The sequence below is a fragment of the Podarcis vaucheri genome (genome assembly GCF_965113315.1).
Source record: "Podarcis vaucheri genome assembly, chromosome: 2".
NCBI lineage: Eukaryota > Metazoa > Chordata > Lepidosauria > Squamata > Lacertidae > Podarcis > Podarcis vaucheri.
The window spans coordinates 21,822,354-21,841,817 of NC_138760.1; the positions used below are offsets into that span (position 1 = coordinate 21,822,354).

A 19,464-nucleotide genomic window follows, 5' to 3' on the forward strand; every position below is an offset into this window, starting at 1 on the left:
CGACATAATCACCCAGAACTATTGGACCTGAATACTTCTTGTCATTAAAATAATCATTTCCAATCAAAACAATTATTCGACATGGCATTTTATCCCCACCAACGTCTTCTAAAATGCTCCACACAAGCGTACATGTGAACAAAAACGTAAAAAAATGACATGTGGCCATAGCTCAAAAACTTGACCTGATTGAGCAAAACCAATGTGATTTTTGGATTCAGCGCATCAGATTCGTCCTAAATCAACTGACAAAACGCAGACAACAAATTTGTTGTTGACCAGTGTTATTATATGAAGTTATATAAAAAGAGCATAAAGATGGAATTAAAATAAAAGAGTATTTACGACAAAATAAATTACCGCCAATTATAGAAGAATATAGACATTTAGATTCTGACATAGAAATAGAAGAAATTGCTCAAGTAATAAGAAATATGAAAAACGGCAAATCACCAGGTCCAGATGGGATTACTATAAATTGTTACAAAAAAATTGAAGAAGTTATACTTCCTATCTTGAAAAAAAATGATGAACAATATAACAGAAGGTGGAAAAAATTCAGCTTCATGGAAGAATGCATTAATAACATTAATCCCAAAACAAGGCGCAGGTCTGAAAAATACAAAAAATTATAGACCAATTTCATTACTAAATTCAGATTATAAAATCTTTGCCAGAATACTAGCAAATGGATTGCAAAAATTTCCTAAATAGAATAATAAACAGAGATTATGCTGGCTTGCTGCTGGGGCGGCAAATCAAGAATAATACAAGGACAATAATTGACTTATTAGAATACATTGAAATGAAACCTAGGGAAAAAGTTGCAATGTTACAAATCAGACCCGGTGTATGTTTTCGCAGCTCTATCATATTCCACCTTTCAACATGTTTCTCTGATGCCTGGAAATGAGGAAACCCCACCTTAACAGTCCCAGAAGGGGGATGCATTCTAGACCACCGCTTGCAAATCCCTGCCGTCAGACGCATTCTCAGCAGCTAACAATCGAGAAGCTACCCAGCAGATTAAAACCATATTTGTCAGAAACAAGAAAACTGATGAAAAGCACTGCCAGAAGAGCATTGCATGACATACTGCTGTTTTGCCATAGGGTGAACATGCTGTCTGTAAAGTATTGTGCTTACAGGAAACAAAGACGAAAAGGTGGGTATGACAAACAGACAGGAATTTGAAGGAAGAACAAAAGTTTGACAAAGAAATCTGAAAGGTTACTGGGATTTTGCAAGGCTGTAATGAAGAAACTGGACCTGGAATTGAATCTAAGCTGGGGAGTAGAACATTAATAATAATAATAATAATAATAATAATAATAATAATAATAATAATATAATTTATACCCCGCCCATCTAGCTGGGTTTCCCCAGCCACCTTGGGAGGCTCCCAATTGAATATTAAAAACACAATACAGCATTAAACATTAAAAACTTCCCTAAACAGGAAGTTTTGTACTGAATGTGATCATTTCTCTATCTAACTCAGTGTTGTTTCCACTGAGAGGCAGAGGCTCTCTGAGGATTGGAACTGGGACCATCTGCATGGAAGGAAATGTTCTATCACTGAGCTACAGCTTTCCCCTAGATTAAGATGACGCAACAGTAAGATTACTGGGTCACACACACACACACACACATAGCAGAAGCTTTCTTATTAGGAAATGTAGGTACCAACGTCCCAAAAGAGAAGGAAAGACTTTTTATGTATGCAACAATACAGATGCTACCAGCCCAGAGATGGTCTGAACCAGTTTCAACCAGTCTAGACCGGTTCCAACCAGCTTGGACCGGTTCAAACTGGCTTCAACCAGTTCAAACCAGTCTGGACCGGTTCCAACCGGTCTGAACCGGTTCAAACCGGTATGAACCAGTTCCAACCGGTCTAGAATGGTTCCAACCAGCTTGGACCAGTTCAAACTGGCATCAGCTGGTTCAAACCAGTCTGGACTGGTTCCAACTGTCTTCGACCAGTTCAAACCGGTCTGAACTGGTTCCAACTGGTCGAGACCGGTTCCAAGCAGCTTGGAGCGGTTCAAACCGGCTTGAACCAGTTCAGACCAGTCTGAACCAGTTGCAACCGGTCTGGACCGGTTCTAACCAGCATGGGCCGCTTCAAACTGGCTTCAACTAGATAAAACCGGTTGAAACTGGTTCCAACCGGTCTGAACCAGTTCCAACCGGTCTAGACTGGTTCCAACCAGCTTGGAACGGTTCAAACCGGCTTCAACCGGATAAAAACCAGTCTGGACCGGTTCCAACCACTTGGAGCCGTTCCAACCAGTCTAGACCAGTTCCAACCAGCTTGGACCTGTTTAAACCGGCTTCGACTGGTTCCAAACGGTCTGAACCAGTTCCAACCAGTCTAGACCAGTTCCAACCAGCTGGGACCGGTTCCAACAAGCTTGGACCGGTTCCAACAAGCTTGGACCGGTTCCAACCGGTCTAAACCAGTTCAGACTGGCTTCAACCGGCTCCAACTGGTTTGAACCAGTTCCAACCAGTCTAGACCAGTTCCAAGCAGCTTGGACTGCTTCAAACCAGCTTCAACCAGTTCTAACGGGTCTGAACCGGTTCCAACCAGTCTGAACCAGTTCCAACTGGTCTAGACTGGTTCCAGCCCGCTTCGACCGGTTCCAACCGATCTAAACCGATTCAAATTGAATCGGTTCCAACCGGTCTAGACTGGTTCCAGCCCTCTTGGACCAGTCCAAACCGGTCTGAACTGGTTCCAACCGGTCTGAACTGGTTCTAACTGGATTCAAACAGTTCCAACCGGTCTGAACCAGTTCCAACCGGTTTAGACAGGTTCCAACCAGATTGGACCGGTTCCAACTGGTCTGATCCGGTTCAAACTGGTTCCAACCGGTCTGAACCAGTTCCAACCTGTCTAGACCAGTTCCAACCAACTTCGACCAATTCAAACCTGTTTCAACCGGTTCCAACCGGTCTGAACCGGTTTCAACCAGCTTGGACCGGTTCCAAAGAGTCTGAACCGGTTCTAACTGGATTCAACCGGTTCCAACCGGTCTGAACCGGTTTCAACCAGCTTGGACCGGTTCCAACCAGTCTGAACCGGTTCTAACTGGATTCAACCGGTTCCAACAGGTCTGAACCAGTTCCAACCGGTCTAGACTGTTTCCAGCCTTCTTGGACCGATCTGAACCAGTTTCATCCATCTTGGACCGGTTCCAACTGGTCTAAACCAGTTCAAACTGGATTCAACCGGTTCCAACCGGCCTGAACCGGTTTCAACCAGCTTGGACAGCTTCTAACCGGTCTGAACCAGTTCTAACTGGATTCAACTGGTTCGAACCGGTCTGAACCAGTTTCAACCAGCTTGGACCGGTTCCAACAGGTTTAGACTGGTTCCAACCAGTCTGAACTGGTTCTTACTGGATTCAACTGGTTCCAACCAGACTGAACCAGTTCCAACCGGTCTGAAACAGTTCCAAGCGGTCTAGACTGGTTCCAGCCCTCTTGGACTGGTTAAAACTGGTCTGAACCGGTTCCAACCGGTCTGAACCGGTTCTAACTGGATTCAACCGGTTCCAACCGGTCTGAACCGGTTCCAACCGGTTTAGACTGGTTCCAACTGGTCTAAACCAGTTCAAACTGGATTCAACCGGTTCCAGCTGGCCTGAACTGGTTTCAACCAGCTTGGACTGCTTCCAACCAGTCTGGACTGGTTCTAACTGGATGGATAGAACCGGTTCCAACCGGTCTGAACTGGTTTCAACCATCGTGGACCGGTTCCAACTGGTCTAAACCAGTTCAAACTGGATTCAACCGGTTCCAACCGGCCTGAACCGGTTTCAACCAGCTTGGACCGGTTCCAACCCGCCTGAAATTGTTCTAACTGGCTTTAACTGGTTCCAACCGGTCTAAACCAGTTCCTACCAGCTTGGACCAATTCCAACCTGCTTCAACCGATTCCAATGGGTCTGAACCGGTTCCAACCGGTTTGAACCAGTTCCAACCAGTCTAGACTGTTTCCAAACAGCTTGGACCGGTTCCAATACGGTCTGAACCGGTTCCAACCAGTCTGAACCGGTTCTAACTGGATTCAACCGGTTCCAACCGGTCTGAACCAATTCCAACCGGTTTAGACTGGTTTCAACCAGCTTGGAACGATTCCAACTGGTCCAAACTGCTTCTAACTGGATTCAACCGGTTTCAACCAGTCTGAACCGGTTTCAACCAGCTTGGACCGGTTCCAACCATTCTGAACCGGTTCTAACTGGATTCAACCGGTTCCAACAGGTCTGAACCAGTTCCAACCGGTCTAGACTGGTTCCAGCCTTCTTGGACCGCTCTGAACCGGTTTCATCCGTCTTGGACCGGTTCCAACTGGTCTAAACCAGTTCAAACTGGATTCAACCGGTTCCAACCGGCCTGAGCCGGTTTCAACCAGCTTGGACCGCTTCTAACCGGTCTGAACCAGTTCTAACTGGATCCAACCGGTTCCAACCGGTCTGAACCGGTTTCAACCAGCTTGGACCGGTTCCAACTGGTCTAAACCAGTTCAAACTGGATTCAACCGGTTCCAACCGGCCTGAGCCGGTTTCAACCAGCTTGGACCGCTTCTAACCGGTCTGAACCAGTTCTAACTGGATCCAACCGGTTCCAACCGGTCTGAACCGGTTTCAACCAGCTTGGACCGGTTCCAACCAGTCTGAACCGGTTCTAACTGGATTCAACCGGTTCCAACAGGTCTGAACCAGTTCCAACCGGTCTAGACTGTTTCCAGCCTTCTTGGACCGATCTGAACCAGTTTCATCCATCTTGGACCGGTTCCAACTGGTCTAAACCAGTTCAAACTGGATTCAACCGGTTCCAACCGGCCTGAACCGGTTTCAACCAGCTTGGACAGCTTCTAACCGGTCTGAACCAGTTCTAACTGGATTCAACTGGTTCGAACCGGTCTGAACCAGTTTCAACCAGCTTGGACCGGTTCCAACAGGTTTAGACTGGTTCCAACCAGTCTGAACTGGTTCTTACTGGATTCAACTGGTTCCAACCAGACTGAACCAGTTCCAACCGGTCTGAAACAGTTCCAAGCGGTCTAGACTGGTTCCAGCCCTCTTGGACTGGTTAAAACTGGTCTGAACCGGTTCCAACCGGTCTGAACCGGTTCTAACTGGATTCAACCGGTTCCAACCGGTCTGAACCGGTTCCAACCGGTTTAGACTGGTTCCAACTGGTCTAAACCAGTTCAAACTGGATTCAACCGGTTCCAGCTGGCCTGAACTGGTTTCAACCAGCTTGGACTGCTTCCAACCAGTCTGGACTGGTTCTAACTGGATGGATAGAACCGGTTCCAACCGGTCTGAACTGGTTTCAACCATCGTGGACCGGTTCCAACTGGTCTAAACCAGTTCAAACTGGATTCAACCGGTTCCAACCGGCCTGAACCGGTTTCAACCAGCTTGGACCGGTTCCAACCCACCTGAAATTGTTCTAACTGGCTTTAACTGGTTCCAACCGGTCTAAACCAGTTCCTACCAGCTTGGACCAATTCCAACCTGCTTCAACCGATTCCAATGGGTCTGAACCGGTTCCAACCGGTTTGAACCAGTTCCAACCAGTCTAGACTGTTTCCAAACAGCTTGGACCGGTTCCAATACGGTCTGAACCGGTTCCAACCAGTCTGAACCGGTTCTAACTGGATTCAACCGGTTCCAACCGGTCTGAACCAATTCCAACCGGTTTAGACTGGTTTCAACCAGCTTGGAACGATTCCAACTGGTCCAAACTGCTTCTAACTGGATTCAACCGGTTTCAACCAGTCTGAACCGGTTTCAACCAGCTTGGACCGGTTCCAACCATTCTGAACCGGTTCTAACTGGATTCAACCGGTTCCAACAGGTCTGAACCAGTTCCAACCGGTCTAGACTGGTTCCAGCCTTCTTGGACCGCTCTGAACCGGTTTCATCCTTCTTGGACCGGTTCCAACTGGTCTAAACCAGTTCAAACTGGATTCAACCGGTTCCAACCGGCCTGAGCCGGTTTCAACCAGCTTGGACCGCTTCTAACCGGTCTGAACCAGTTCTAACTGGATCCAACCGGTTCCAACCGGTCTGAACCGGTTTCAACCAGCTTGGACCGGTTCCAACTGGTCTAAACCAGTTCAAACTGGATTCAACCGGTTCCAACCGGCCTGAACCGGTTTCAACTAGCTTGGACCGGTTCCAACCAGTCTGAACTGGTTCTTACTAGATTCAACTGGTTCCAACCAGACTGAACCAGTTCCAACCGGTCTGAAACAGTTCCAAGCGGTCTAGACTGGTTCCAGCCCTCTTGGACTGGTTAAAACGGGTCTGAACCGGTTCCAACCGGTCTGAACCGGTTCTAACTGGATTCAACCGGTTCCAACCGGTCTGAACCGGTTCCAACCGGTTTAGACTGGTTCCAACCAGCTTGGACCGGTTCCAACTGGTCTAAACCGGTTCAAGCTGGATTCAACTGGTTCCAACCAGTCTAGACTGGTTCTAATTGGATTCAACCGGTTCCAACCAGTCTGAACCGGTTCAAACTAGATTCAACCAGTTCCAACTGTCCTGAACCGGTTTCAACCAGCTTGGACCAGTTCCAACCGGTCTAGAATGGTTCCAACCAGCTTGGACCGGTTCCAACCAGCCTCAACCGGTTCCAACGGGTCTGAACCAGTTCCAAACAGCTTGAGTGAATCGGAGAACATCAGATTTTTGCTGCATTTGTGACTGCGTGGCTTAGGGATTTTTTCAAAAAAAAGTTTTTCTGCAGGTTAAGGCTTCGAGGGCTGATTCTTTGACCTATGATAAAAACCCTTCTGTTTTCACCACCAAACTTTCTGGGGAGCATTTGCAACAATTTGGCACCATTTTTGAGTGAATTGCACAACGTCAGATTTTTTTGTGAAATTCTGACGGGTTAGGGATTATTTCAAAAAATAATAATTCAGCAGTTTAAGGCATCGAGGCCTGATTTCTTAGCCTAGGATAGGAACCCTTCTGTTTTCACCACCAAACCTTTCAGGGGAGCATTTGCAACAATTTGGCACCATTTATGAGTGGATTGCAGAACGTTTTTTTGTTTGTTTGTTTTGTTTTTTTGAAATTCTTTCCCTGCGTGTTAGGGATTTTTTCAAAAAAAGATTTTCTGCATGGTAAGGCGTTGAGGCCAGATTTCTAAGCCTGGGATAAAAAGCCGTCTGTTTTCACTACCAAACCTTTCAGGGGAGCATTTGCAGCAGTTTGGCACCATTTTTTAGTGAATTGCATAACGTCAGATTTTTTGTAAAATTCTGGTTAAGGATTTTTTCAAAAAAATATTTTCCGCAGCTTAAGGCGTCCAGGCCAGATTTCTAAGCCTAGGATAAAAACCCTTCTGTTTTCACCGCCAAACCTTTCAGGGGAGCATTTGTAGCAGTTTGGCACCATTTATGAGTGAATTGGACGACGTCAGATTTTTTGTGAAATTCTGACCCCGCGTTAGGGATTGTTTCAAAAAAAGATTTTCCGCAGCTCTTACGGCGTCGACTCCTGATTTCTTAGCCTAGGATAAAAACCCTTCTGTTTTCACTGCCAAACCAAAGAAGACAAAGTCCCTAGCAAAGAGGACTGGCAAACTCAGCTGATGGACTATGCCGAGATGGCAAAACTGACTGGAAAACTCAGGAACCAAGAAGGCAAAAATTTCAAGAAAGAATGGGGGGGGGGAATAATTTATTTAGGAGACCACTATAAGCAGATGAAAACATTAGCAGGATTTTAATAACACTTGTGATGTAACAATCAGTATGGACAATATGGAGAGATGCAAAATATGGCTCATGAAATAATATGCAGTTGAAAACATTAACAATAAGACCCTTGGAGGGGATGATGGGAAGTCTGGAGATTCAGAGAAATCCCTAAATATGGATATGTACTTGGTATTATTATAACTTTATGCTTATAAAATCAAATAAAATTATTATTTTTAAAAAACGATTACTGGGTTAATAATATCCTTGTATCATCACGCTTACAAGGGAATATGCAATAGGGATAACCCCTTTCTAAACAAACATAAAGGGTACAGTATATTCTAAATCTAAATATTATTTTTTGTTGTATGAGCCTCAATTTAAGGTCCAGAGATGGGTGAGGTTGCTGGGATGGAGGTGGTTTGCTTTTGTTGCACATTTGTTTAAGAGTACCTCTTTAGGTTGCAGCAATGCAGTGACACTGGGGAAGAATTTCAGAACGCCTAATAAATCGGGATGATATGTGAATGCTCTGTTATCAATCCACTGCTAATGCAATTTTATTGTGTCAATGACATGTTGTAGTATACACCTGAAAAAAAGTGGGGAGGGAAGAAAGTCTGGACCGGCCTTTTACCTCCATCAAGAACTCAGCTTTTGTTCTGCACTCTAGGGATAATAACTCTGTATCACTCTGCAGGGCTAATGTAAAGATTGTTGGGATAATGTAGGCAAGGACCTCAATATTACCCATCTATTTTCTTAAATCACATCCATCCCCCGTTTAATATTAGTGGTCTAAGAGCAGCTGTCTGTAATCATAATTGGTGCTGCTTTTAGGTTCTGCTCTTCAATTTAAAAGGTTGGAGAGTGTGAAAAATTTCCACGTTCCCTTTTAAATCTCCAAGAAAGAAAATGTGCTTCCAGATGGGGACTTAATATTGCAAACATTGAGATACCAGGAACTGGTAATTGGCAAGAGGTTGTGTGTGTTTTAACATACTCCGAGGGGTAAATCTATATTAAAAGGTGGGGAGGGGGAATACAGGCTAACATCATGTGGATGCGGGGGGGGGGGGACTTGCATGCATGAAAAGAATGCATCTGACAATAAATATCATTTTTTTAAAGATTTGTTCCTGTCCTCCTGTGCCCATTTGCAAATACGCTGATTTTCTTTGCCTCCCTTTCTTCCTTTTTTTTGATGATGTTAATTAAATCATGACTTCAGAAGGAATAAAGAAAGAGGAAGGAGCAAAAGAGCACTGGCAGAATCTCTCACGTTTCTGCTGCCACCTTGGCATCCAGCGGTAAAGGAAGCTGAACAGTCTTGGCCTCTGCATGCAATTTGCAGATGGTAACATTAAGATCTGTTTGTTCTCAAGCTGCACGTCAAGCAGGTAATGTGTCTGAGAAATTCTCTTCAGTGTGGCTCAAAAGAAAGAGGGGAAAGGGGCTGTGAATTTATTCTGTCAGCTCTGTTTGTGTATGTTTTCTGGTGCTAAGCTCCTAAGGCGTGAAAGAGAATTTCAAAGAGCAATTCCTGGGTAGTGGTGCTTAGGGAACAACACTGATGTGCAGATGTTTTGTTTAGGCCTGTATTCCAGCAACTCACAAGGCTAACCAGGGTAGGGGCAAATAGCCGCGGAAGATGCAGGCAATACTTTCTGTTCTGATCCTGGTTCCAGTTCAGGTGAACCTAGATTGAATTGATTGGGTTTATCAATCCCATATTTGCATTCCACTTGAATTCTTCAAGGCTCACAGCTAGCAAGTGTAGAGGTTCCTTATAGCCACACAATTCTATGATGGTGAGCACTGAAGCTTCAGTTCCGATTCCAAAAATCTGGAGAAGCATAAGGTGGCTGATAGATCCATACGGTCGACATTTCAGGAGGGCCAATCAGGACTCCACTATCACCATCCTGCTGCCCCCCCCCATCTGCTGGCTTGTTGACACCACCTATCCACTCACCTGCTAACTGCTGCCATCTGGCTTCCAGAAGTACAGCACTGCGGCCCTCCTTGTGTGGGTGTGGCAATGGGCAACAGAAGACTGATCGGCAGATTCTGGGCAGCTAGAGAAGGTGCAAAGCCAATAGAGTGCAGAAGCAAGAGATGAATGTCTTTTGGTCCCCGTTGGCTGAAATCCCAGGACATCCCAGGATGGGATCAGGAGCCAGGGTGGTTCCTGTAATTCTGGGATGTCCCAGCTAAAACAGGACAGTTGTGCGATGTGTAGATCATGAAGGAAATTAATTGGACATAATACATTGGGAATGTTTCCTGTACATATTTCTCATTGGAGATGATTGTGATGATGATAAATAGCAGACTTTTAATAATAATAGAAAATTTATATGTTTAGTATCCTTTGTGACTTGACCTGCATCATTCCTTTGTTATTAACCCTGTGCCTGCTCTATTGTTCACATTTATGAAGTCAGAATCCTGTTTCTCAGCAATGATTATTATGATTATTCTTGTATTCTTTTACTTCAAGCTCATTTTTTTTAAATAAAGCCCTGGGAACTGTAGACTTAGACCTGTCTGCGTATAGTGTTTTGTACTTTGACTAGCATACTGTTATTCTGAATGCTCCATTGTCCTGTTCAGTGTTTGCACGTACTTTCCAACCATAAAAGTAGCACATCGCTCACACTTAACTGGGAATTAATTTGAACCCGAGTCACCCTGGTGCCAGAGCAGTGTTTTCATTTGCTTGCTTACAAATATGGTATCTGCAGTTGCTAAGCTGCTGAATGAGCATCATCCAGCCATGGGCGGCTGATATACTATGATGTCACAATGAGCCTTGGCAGATAGAGATGTCACAGAGGTGCTGAGTAGTCTAGGTAAGTAGTCTAGGATTAGAGAGAAGAGGGGCTGTATCTCAGAAGATGAAGAAGATCCCAGATTCATTTTCTGTCATCTTCAGGTAAGGCTGAGGTGGTGTCGGTCAGATCGGTCTGAAGCTCGGTGGACATCCTTATTGTGTGAATCTACAGAAGATGACCGGTCTCCCTGGATGCAGTGAGTTCTCCTTTCGGTATGTGGGCTGTGGGCTGCCTCATAAGTGTTATCCTTCTCAAAGACCATGGCCATATTCATTGCTTCCATCATCGTGATATCATCTTGCATACTACTGATGAACCTTTCAAGAAGTCGTTCCTCGATGTCAGCAAATCGGCAATACATCGCAATCGCCTGGAGTGCTGTGATGTATTCACTCGCTGACTTCTGCGCTTGTTGTTCTCTGTGCACAATGTTACTTATGGGGAGGAGGCTCACTACCCTCCTTGATCGTATGCACCCTGACTGGGCTCTTGAGCAACGGCCATCCGCTGTGGTGTGGGGGGCTCCAAGAGGGTTCTCCCTCCTGGGGACACTGTGTACATCGAAAACTATGGACCCAGACAGGGTTGGGTCCCAGGTATCATTGCCCACTGTACAGCTCCAGCTTCCTACAAGGTAGGTTTGGAGGGGGGACTGGTTTGGAAGAGACACCTTGACCAGATCAGAGCCAGGACACCTCCGAACACGGAACTCCAAGCAGAACCAGAGGACAGAGAAATGGGTATTTCAGGAGATTCTGTGCCCAGGCCAGGGTGGGAACCAGACAGGTTGCCGGTGATTGAATTACCCCAGCAGGGCAACTTCAGGCTGGAATCCTCAGTGGCTCCATTGGCAGTGACCCCCTCGGAGCCGGCCTCGCTGACCACCCCACTCAGACCACAGGTACCAGAGGAACCTCCTGGGTCACCCACTTGGGCACAGGAACCGCGACGGTCCCAGCAAGAGCAGAAAAGGCTGGCACACCTTGATGACTATGTTTGTTCCTTTTGTTAGGAAGTTTGGGGGAGGAGTGTTATGTATTGGGTTTAACACTTTTTATATTACAAGGCACATTCTAACCAATTATATAAGCGTTGGTAGGCGAATGTTCTAATGGCAAGTAAGCGCATGCACTTTCAACTGTCAACAGTCAGTTCATGTTGGGGCTTTTATTGAGTAGTCCTGTGAGTTCGGGTTTTGTCTTCCTATGAGTGAGCCATTGTAACTGACAATGTTGAATAAACGTAGTTGAGGAACTTATACTGACTTGGGCTTCTGACTTTTTCCGAACATTTAACATTTGCCATCACCCGGGCCCGGGCCTTCGCCTTCGCCCTAGCCTGGGCATTTACCTTTGCCTTTGCCCTGGCCCGAGCCTTTGCCTTTGCCTTTGCCTTTGCTTTGGCCCTGGCCCAGACCTTTGCCTATTCCTTTGCCGCCACCCTGGCCCTTCCCTTTGCCTTTGCCTTTGCCTTTGCCATGACCCGGGCCTTTGGCTTTGCCTTGGGCCGGGCCTTTGCCTTTGCCTTTGCTTTTGCATTTGCCTTTGCCCTGGCCTTTCTGTTAGAACTGAGGTTGAAAGGATTCATTATGTTACTTGAACAGGGTTCAATTCATCCTTGCCAGGGTTTAATTCATCCTTGTTTTATATGATAAACAAACTTGAAGTTAGTATGACTGCAAATCCACATTCCATTTTTATGCATCTTGGGAGAAATGTGTTCTCAAGATCTCCTTGTTTCAGTTCCGTATTTTATTTTCTCTTTAGGGAGATCCCAACCAATTATAGATAGGGTTTTACATGTCTTCTAATTACGACAGAATAGAATTGGGGAAAGCCTACAAGGGAAACAGACCAAATGAGGAACAGAATGCTAACCGTGGATGTAAAGGCTTTCATGGAATTGGCAATGGCTGCCAGAATACCGGATTAACATTCCCATCTGAAAATGCGCTTCACAATAAAACAACTAGCTGAAACTAATTGGGCACATTATATAGTGTCTGCATTGTGACAACAGGCTCCCTGAATATCTGCCTTCAACATTTTGCTTGTGGTATTATTTCCTCCATGCAAATTTAAGTTTGCAAATGATTCCAGTTTGAAGGCCTCTCTTCAAAAGCCTCACACTTCTTCTTGAGCCCATTGCAACAATGCATTATGTTAATTACCTATATGTGATTGTCTGGGTCCTGAGGCAAATTAATATCTTCAGAGTATACTGTACATTTGTGCAGATTGCTGGGTGTTTATCTTTTTAGCTCATTATAGGAAGCGCTTATTTTGGAATCGTATAGCACTAGGAAACCAATTGACTCTGAGATCAGTTCTTGCTGTTAACTAACAGCTTTATTTCCATTTCACTCGCTTATATCTACCCACTCAAAAAATGACTGTTTGCTGTTTTTATCCAGACAGTGAAGAATTAGGCCATTAATTTTTACTGCTCCTAATGCCGGTGGTGCAAGTCATGATGTTTGCCCAATTATAAGACTGAAGTTTTGTACCTCTGTTGGGCACCATTTTAAAGTTATTTTTGATTCACATATAGGAAACACCCATTTCTGGGGTTTAGCCATCTCTTTGGTCATTCTAGCAGGACCAAAAATAAAACCCAAAGCAACCAAAGGCTGAGACTACACTCTGTAGGACAACATAATTTGAAAGTTGGCTGGAGGGGGGAATCCCCTGAGTGGTAGTCAAGTAAATTTTATTCAGAGTAGATAGACCCAGTGAGATTAATGGATCAAACTTAGTCATGCTCATTTGTTTCAGTGGCTCAACTCTTGGAAAAACTTAGCCGAATGCCACACATTATGCCAGACTTCCCCAACCAGTTATCCTTCAGATATTTTGGACTCCAATTCCCATCTGCCTTGGTCATCAGGGTGTCAGTTTGCATTTCTTGGTGCAGAAAGCATTGATCTGATGTGTAGAGATCTTTCCTATTCTAATTAATTCAAGAGGGTTCTGGAAACTTCTCAGTGTGAAAGAAACAAGCAGAAGGTTCATGATGTTTGGGTTATTCCTTTAGAGAAGCTGAGGACAGCTGGCTTAAACTGGTTCTGTTATCTCTTCTTCAAGGTCATGCTGACTATAATAATAGGCCAGGAACAGCCTCGGTTTCACTTTCTCTTTCTATCTCTCTTCCTTAAGTCTGCTGCAACTGGATTTCTTATGGATAGTGCCAATCCTGAATATATTGGATTTGTGACCATTATGCTCACTTGTCTTCAGGAGCAGTAAAGCTCTGCTGGATGAAATATTAATTGCTTCTGGTTTATTTTTGGGAATCCTGCAACGTGTTTAAGTTTTTACAATGCTAACTATACATTGGAGTTCTGCTCTAGATCAATACTGAATAGAATTCCATGACACAGGGGCCATGGTCATGGTTTATGGGAGTTGTAGTGAGGCATCAGGCATAAGCCTGCATTTTATTAATGTTTGATCAGGGCTTGTATATTAAAGAGAGCTTAAAGATTTTCAAAAGTTTCATGTCAGGCAAAAGACCAGCTGCTTAGAGAACCTTGGCAAATGTTTTTCCTAGACAAGGGCCCCTTTGATTTATAGCAGAAAACAATTCTCAAAGTCGTAAAAGCTAAAATTACAGGCTGAAAACGGACACTGACCCTACATGTTACAGAAGATAAAAAGGCAGAGATAAACATAATTAATAGTTGGTAAATAGTAAAATAATATCAATGTGCCTCCCAGTAAAATGACCCAGATCTTCTTTCTAAGGTTAAAAGGCCAAGACCAAATGGGGAAGCATCTAGCTGGCAAGTCTTTTTTCCTAATGGGAAAAGCAGCTGGCTGAAGGAGGGGTTGTAAACTGGAGAGGCTTCTTTTGAAGCTGTTTTTTTACTGAGTTCCTTTTTACTTTACAAAGGCCTTATTCCTTTTAAAAGGCTACCTATGTTATGTATTAAATATATTGTCTTAAATGTAATTATGCAAAGGATTTAAGAAATGCTAGATTTCATATAGTTTTAAGAGTTGTATTTTGAAATTAAGTCAACCACCAGTCTTGCCCCCCTTGCTAGACAAGAGACGCCGTCCTGAGCAGTCCTGATTTATTAGTTGTCAAACATTTGTTTAGAAACCTTCAAATGAAGGAGATCTTTCAATGTTGATGTGAAACTCAAGATCCTTGACATATGTTTAAGATAAAAATTTAAGATTAACCATTTGTTTTAGAAGGCAATAAGGGCAAGGAGGGCAAGAGGTGAGCTGGTAATTAAGATGCCTTGTTGAGACACATGTAAGATATATTACTACTTATTTGTCATTTATAGATGTAACAATATATAGCTCTTTGTGTTCCATATAAGGACAGGAGGATATGGGTGTATCTTTTTGTGATTGGTTCTAGCAATCAGCCAATAGGAATTTCAACCAGGCTGATTGGACAGAGGCAGCCACAGGAGGAGCAAAGGGGGCTGGATTAAGGGAATATAAGTGCTGGCCATAATGGCAGGAGGCCAGGCCAGAGCTTGGTAACCATATACCACTGTGCCTCTCATTTATTTGTCTGACAAATAAATAATTATTTTAATTTCTCTATTGCTGCGTTGAATATTTCATTCCAGCTAAGCGTTAACCACAAGCAGGGTGCTACATTTTATGGTGCCTGCGACTCGGATAAGTGGTCTGCTGGAACGCAGCCCCTTCGCCCTACTGGGCAGGGTACAAGAGAGAGGATCTCTAAACTGCTTACCCAGCGCGCACTGGTAAATTTTTCCAGGGGGAACGCAGAAGTCTCATCTGTCTGATACCCTGCTCACTGGCGGCGACGGACCGGGGGGAAACGGAACCAACCAAGGGTAAGTGCACAAAGGGATTTTTGGCCCTCCAATTAACTAGGAGGAAGAGAAGTCTTGATCAAACTTCTGCGTCTCAGTAAGTGGGAACTGAGTACGCTAGGTGGTTGGGTATATCAGATGGTGGTCTGGTGGGGGAAAAGGGAAGAATGGGAGGTAGTGTGTGGTGAAGTATCTAGCGCATTGTATGTGTGAGAAAGTACAGAGCAATCTGTAGCTGACCTGAGTGTGGAGTGGGCAGTACTTCGGTTCCTGGTAAGGCGACTTCACCAGGCAAGGAAACCCACGAAGCGTGTGTGTGAGTGACTGAGTGGATACTTCACAGGGCCATACAATGGGAGTTGGGGGTTCAAAGGGGGGAAATACACCTCTTGAATGCATGTTAAATAATTTTAAGAAAGCCTTCTCAGGGGCATATGGAGTCAAAATGACGCCAGAGCGCCTGAGAACGTTATGTGAATTAGAGTGGCCGAAGCAAAATACTGAATGGCCATCTCAAGGAACCTTTGATATAAATTTAGTAAGCAAACTTTGGTCTAACATCGCCAAAGAAACTGGAGGGTGCCCAGAACAATTTTCATATATAGATTCTTGGCTGAGCACATTAAATAAAAATCCTCCATGGATAAGGGAATGCAAAGTCCAACGATGCAAATTATTGGCTGTAAAAGCCGAAGCTAGGAAAGGAATCTTGCCAAATAAACTCAAACCCATTTTTGAGGGACCAGAGGAAGAGCTGCTTCCACCTCCACCCTATGCTCCACATCGAAGGGAGCCTAATCCAAACACTCCACCAGTTGTAACCCCAAGGCAAGAAAGTGGAATGAATAATGGGGCTGGAGTCACAGAACTTGATTCCTTGATAGATTATGATAAATATCTTCAGGAGGCATTGGAGGCCTATAATAAAGCCCAAGCAGAAGTGGTTATTCCACCTGTGAGTCCCAGTAGAACTCCATCTACAGTCTCTTTTAGTGGAATAACTGATTGCCTACCCCAAACTCCTGTACATCCAAGTCCTAGAGAATTATTACAGAAGTTACAGGGAGACCTTAATCGGTCAGCAAGCAATACAGCCAGGCGTATAAGGCTGCTAAAAGAACGCCTTGGGACAAATACCATCCCCTATGATTTGAGGCCCCTAGAGCAAAGCGAAGAGAAAGATCACGTACTAGCCCCTCTCAGAAGAGTATTTGATGCACTTGAGGAGCCTGTGCTGGTTAACGGGCAACCCGGACGACGGCCACCTCGAACTTCGACCCTTCAGTACATTCCATTCACAACTACGGATCTGATGAATTGGAAAACACACACCCCATCTTTTGCAGAAAAACCTCAGGCTATGATGGACTTGGTGACTTCAATAATAAATACTCATAGTCCTACTTGGACAGATTGCCGCCAGCTCCTGAATACTCTGTTCACCACTGAGGAAAGGAGAGACATAATTGAAAAGGCACAGATATATTTGCGTGAGCAGGCCAGAGTGGGAAATGTTTTTAATATTGACCGTCATCTCCAAGACAACTTTCCCTTGGAAGATCCTAATTGGGATCCAAACAATGCAATTCATCTGGCCAGGCTTACCACCTACCGCCAGACGCTTGTGCAAGGTATTCGCAGGGCATGCCAGAAGCCCACTAATATGTCTAAAGTCTCAGAAGTAGAACAGAAATCAAATGAGAGTCCAGGAGACTTTTTAGAGAGGCTGCAGGAAGCCTATCGTATATGGACTCCTTTTGACCCTGAAGCCCCTGAAAACAGTAGAATGATTACTGCTACATTTGTGGCCCAGTGCGCTTCTGACATTCGTAAGAAAATTCAGAAATCAGAAGGATGGGAAGGGATGCTGATGAGCCAAATTATGGCCATTGCACGCCGAGTTTATCGGAATAGGGATGAGGCTGAGAAACAAGAGAAGAAGAAGTGGCAGAAGGAAAAGATGGTAATGCTGGCCACAGCAGTGAAGCAAGACTACCGCCCCTTAAATGGAGGAAGAGGGCGGGGAAGGAATCCACCACTGGGAAGGAATCAATGTGCGAATTGCAAGAAGGAGGGTCATTGGAAGCGGGAGTGTCCTGAACCCCTGAGGTTGGAAGAAGTACGCCCAGGCCCAGGCCCAGGCCCAGGTTCTGGCCCAAGAAACCAGGGACGGGGACGGGGAATGATCCGAAATGGAAGATATCAGAGACCTGGACAAGGACAGAGTAGAGACAATTTCATTGGACTGGCAGAGGAGGATTTTACCCAAGACTAGGAAAGACCGGACTCCATAAAGTTAGGCTTCCAGGAGCCCACGGTCACGATTCAATTAGGAAGCCATTTAATAGACTTTATGATTGATACTGGGGCTGAATACTCAGTACTTCCAGAACTATTGCAGAAAAAGGCATCCAAAAGTGTAGTCATTAAAAGTGCCACTGGTCAGTCAGCTAAGAGGTCTTTCCTCCAACCTTTGGAATGCCAGATTGGGGGACATCGTTTAACCCATCAGTTTTTGTATATACCTGAGTGTCCAATACCTCTCTTAGGTAGAGATATGCTGTCCAAATTGCAGGCCCAAATCACCTTCACTCCTCGAGGTCCAGAAATGAAACTGCCATCAAAGGCAGCAGGAATAATTTCCCTCTCAGTACCTAAGGAACAATCATGGCGCCTAATGTCAGCCCTGCAAGTCCAACCCACATTGGATACAGAGTTAAACGAGCTCCTCCGAACTCTACAGGTGCCACCAGGAGTATGGGCCGAAAATAGCCCACCAGGAATGGCCAAGAATATAGCTCCAATTGTAGTAACCTTAAAACCTATGGCTACCCCTGTATCTGTAAAGCAATATCCTTTACCCCGGCGAGCAGCAGAGGGCATCCAGAAACATTTGGACCGCCTATTAAAATATGGTCTGCTTAAACCCTGCCAATCAGAATGGAACACACCCCTTTTGCCTGTTCGAAAACCTGGGACAGATGAATACAGGCCAGTGCAGGACTTGAGGCTCGTAAACCAGGCTATCGAGACCTTGCACCCAAATGTACCAAACCCATACACCTTGCTGAGTTTGATCCCACCAGAAGCAACATTTTTTACTGTATTGGACTTGAAAGATGCATTCTTCTGTTGCCGGCTGGCACCACAGAGCCAACCTATATTTGCCTTCCAGTGGGAAGACCCTTTGACAGGAACAAAAGGCCAGCTAACCTGGACAAGATTGCCCCAGGGATTCAAAAATTCCCCAACTTTATTTGGCACTGCCTTGGCGAAGGATCTAACAAGTTACCCCTCAATACCTGGAGAAAAGGTGGTTCTGCAATATGTAGATGACCTTATACTAGCAGCAAAGGATTTTGATACCTGTAAAGAAGGTACAGAGGAACTGCTCCACTTGCTCTGGCAAGCTGGCTACCGAGTTTCCCAGAAAAAGGCACAGTTATGTTTAGAAAAGGTCAAATATTTGGGCTTTGACATCTCACACCAACAACGAGCATTGAGACCAGAGAGGAAAGAAGCTATTTGCCTTATCAAGGAACCTACCACAAGGAAACAACTTAGAGGATTCCTGGGAACAGCAGGGTTTTGTAGACTATGGATACCTGATTTCAGCAGTCTGGCCAAGCCCTTACATGAAAGCACTCGAGGTGCAGAAAAGGACCCATTCGTATGGGGACCTGAGCAGCAACAAGCTTTTTTAGTTATCAAACAACGACTTATGGAGGCCCCAGCCCTTGGACTGCCTAATTCGGAAAAACCCTTTCAGCTGTATGTACATGAACAGAATGGGATTGCAGCGGCAGTCCTGACTCAGAGATTAGGAAGTTGGAATCGTCCAGTAGCTTATTTGTCAAAACAATTGGACTCAGTAGCAAAAGGATGGCCTCCATGCCTAAGGGCAGTAGCGGCCACTGCAAGCCTTGTCAAAGAAGCTGATAAATTTACCTTCGGCCAGACGATGTACGTGAATGTACCTCATGCTGTTCTGACACTCATGGAATATAAGGGTAGTTATTGGCTAACGAACCCAAGGATGGCTAGGTACCAAGGCCTATTGTGTGAAAATCCCAGGATTCATC

The 19,464-nt window shown here is 44.9% G+C and overlaps 1 long non-coding RNA gene across 3 annotated transcripts in view; it reads right to left on the reverse strand.

The window, feature by feature from the left end:
• The window catches only part of LOC309526648, a 60,699-nt gene that overhangs the window by 33,603 nt on the left and 7,632 nt on the right, over positions 1–19,464 (reverse strand). The gene's annotated exons all lie outside the window — the stretch shown is intronic.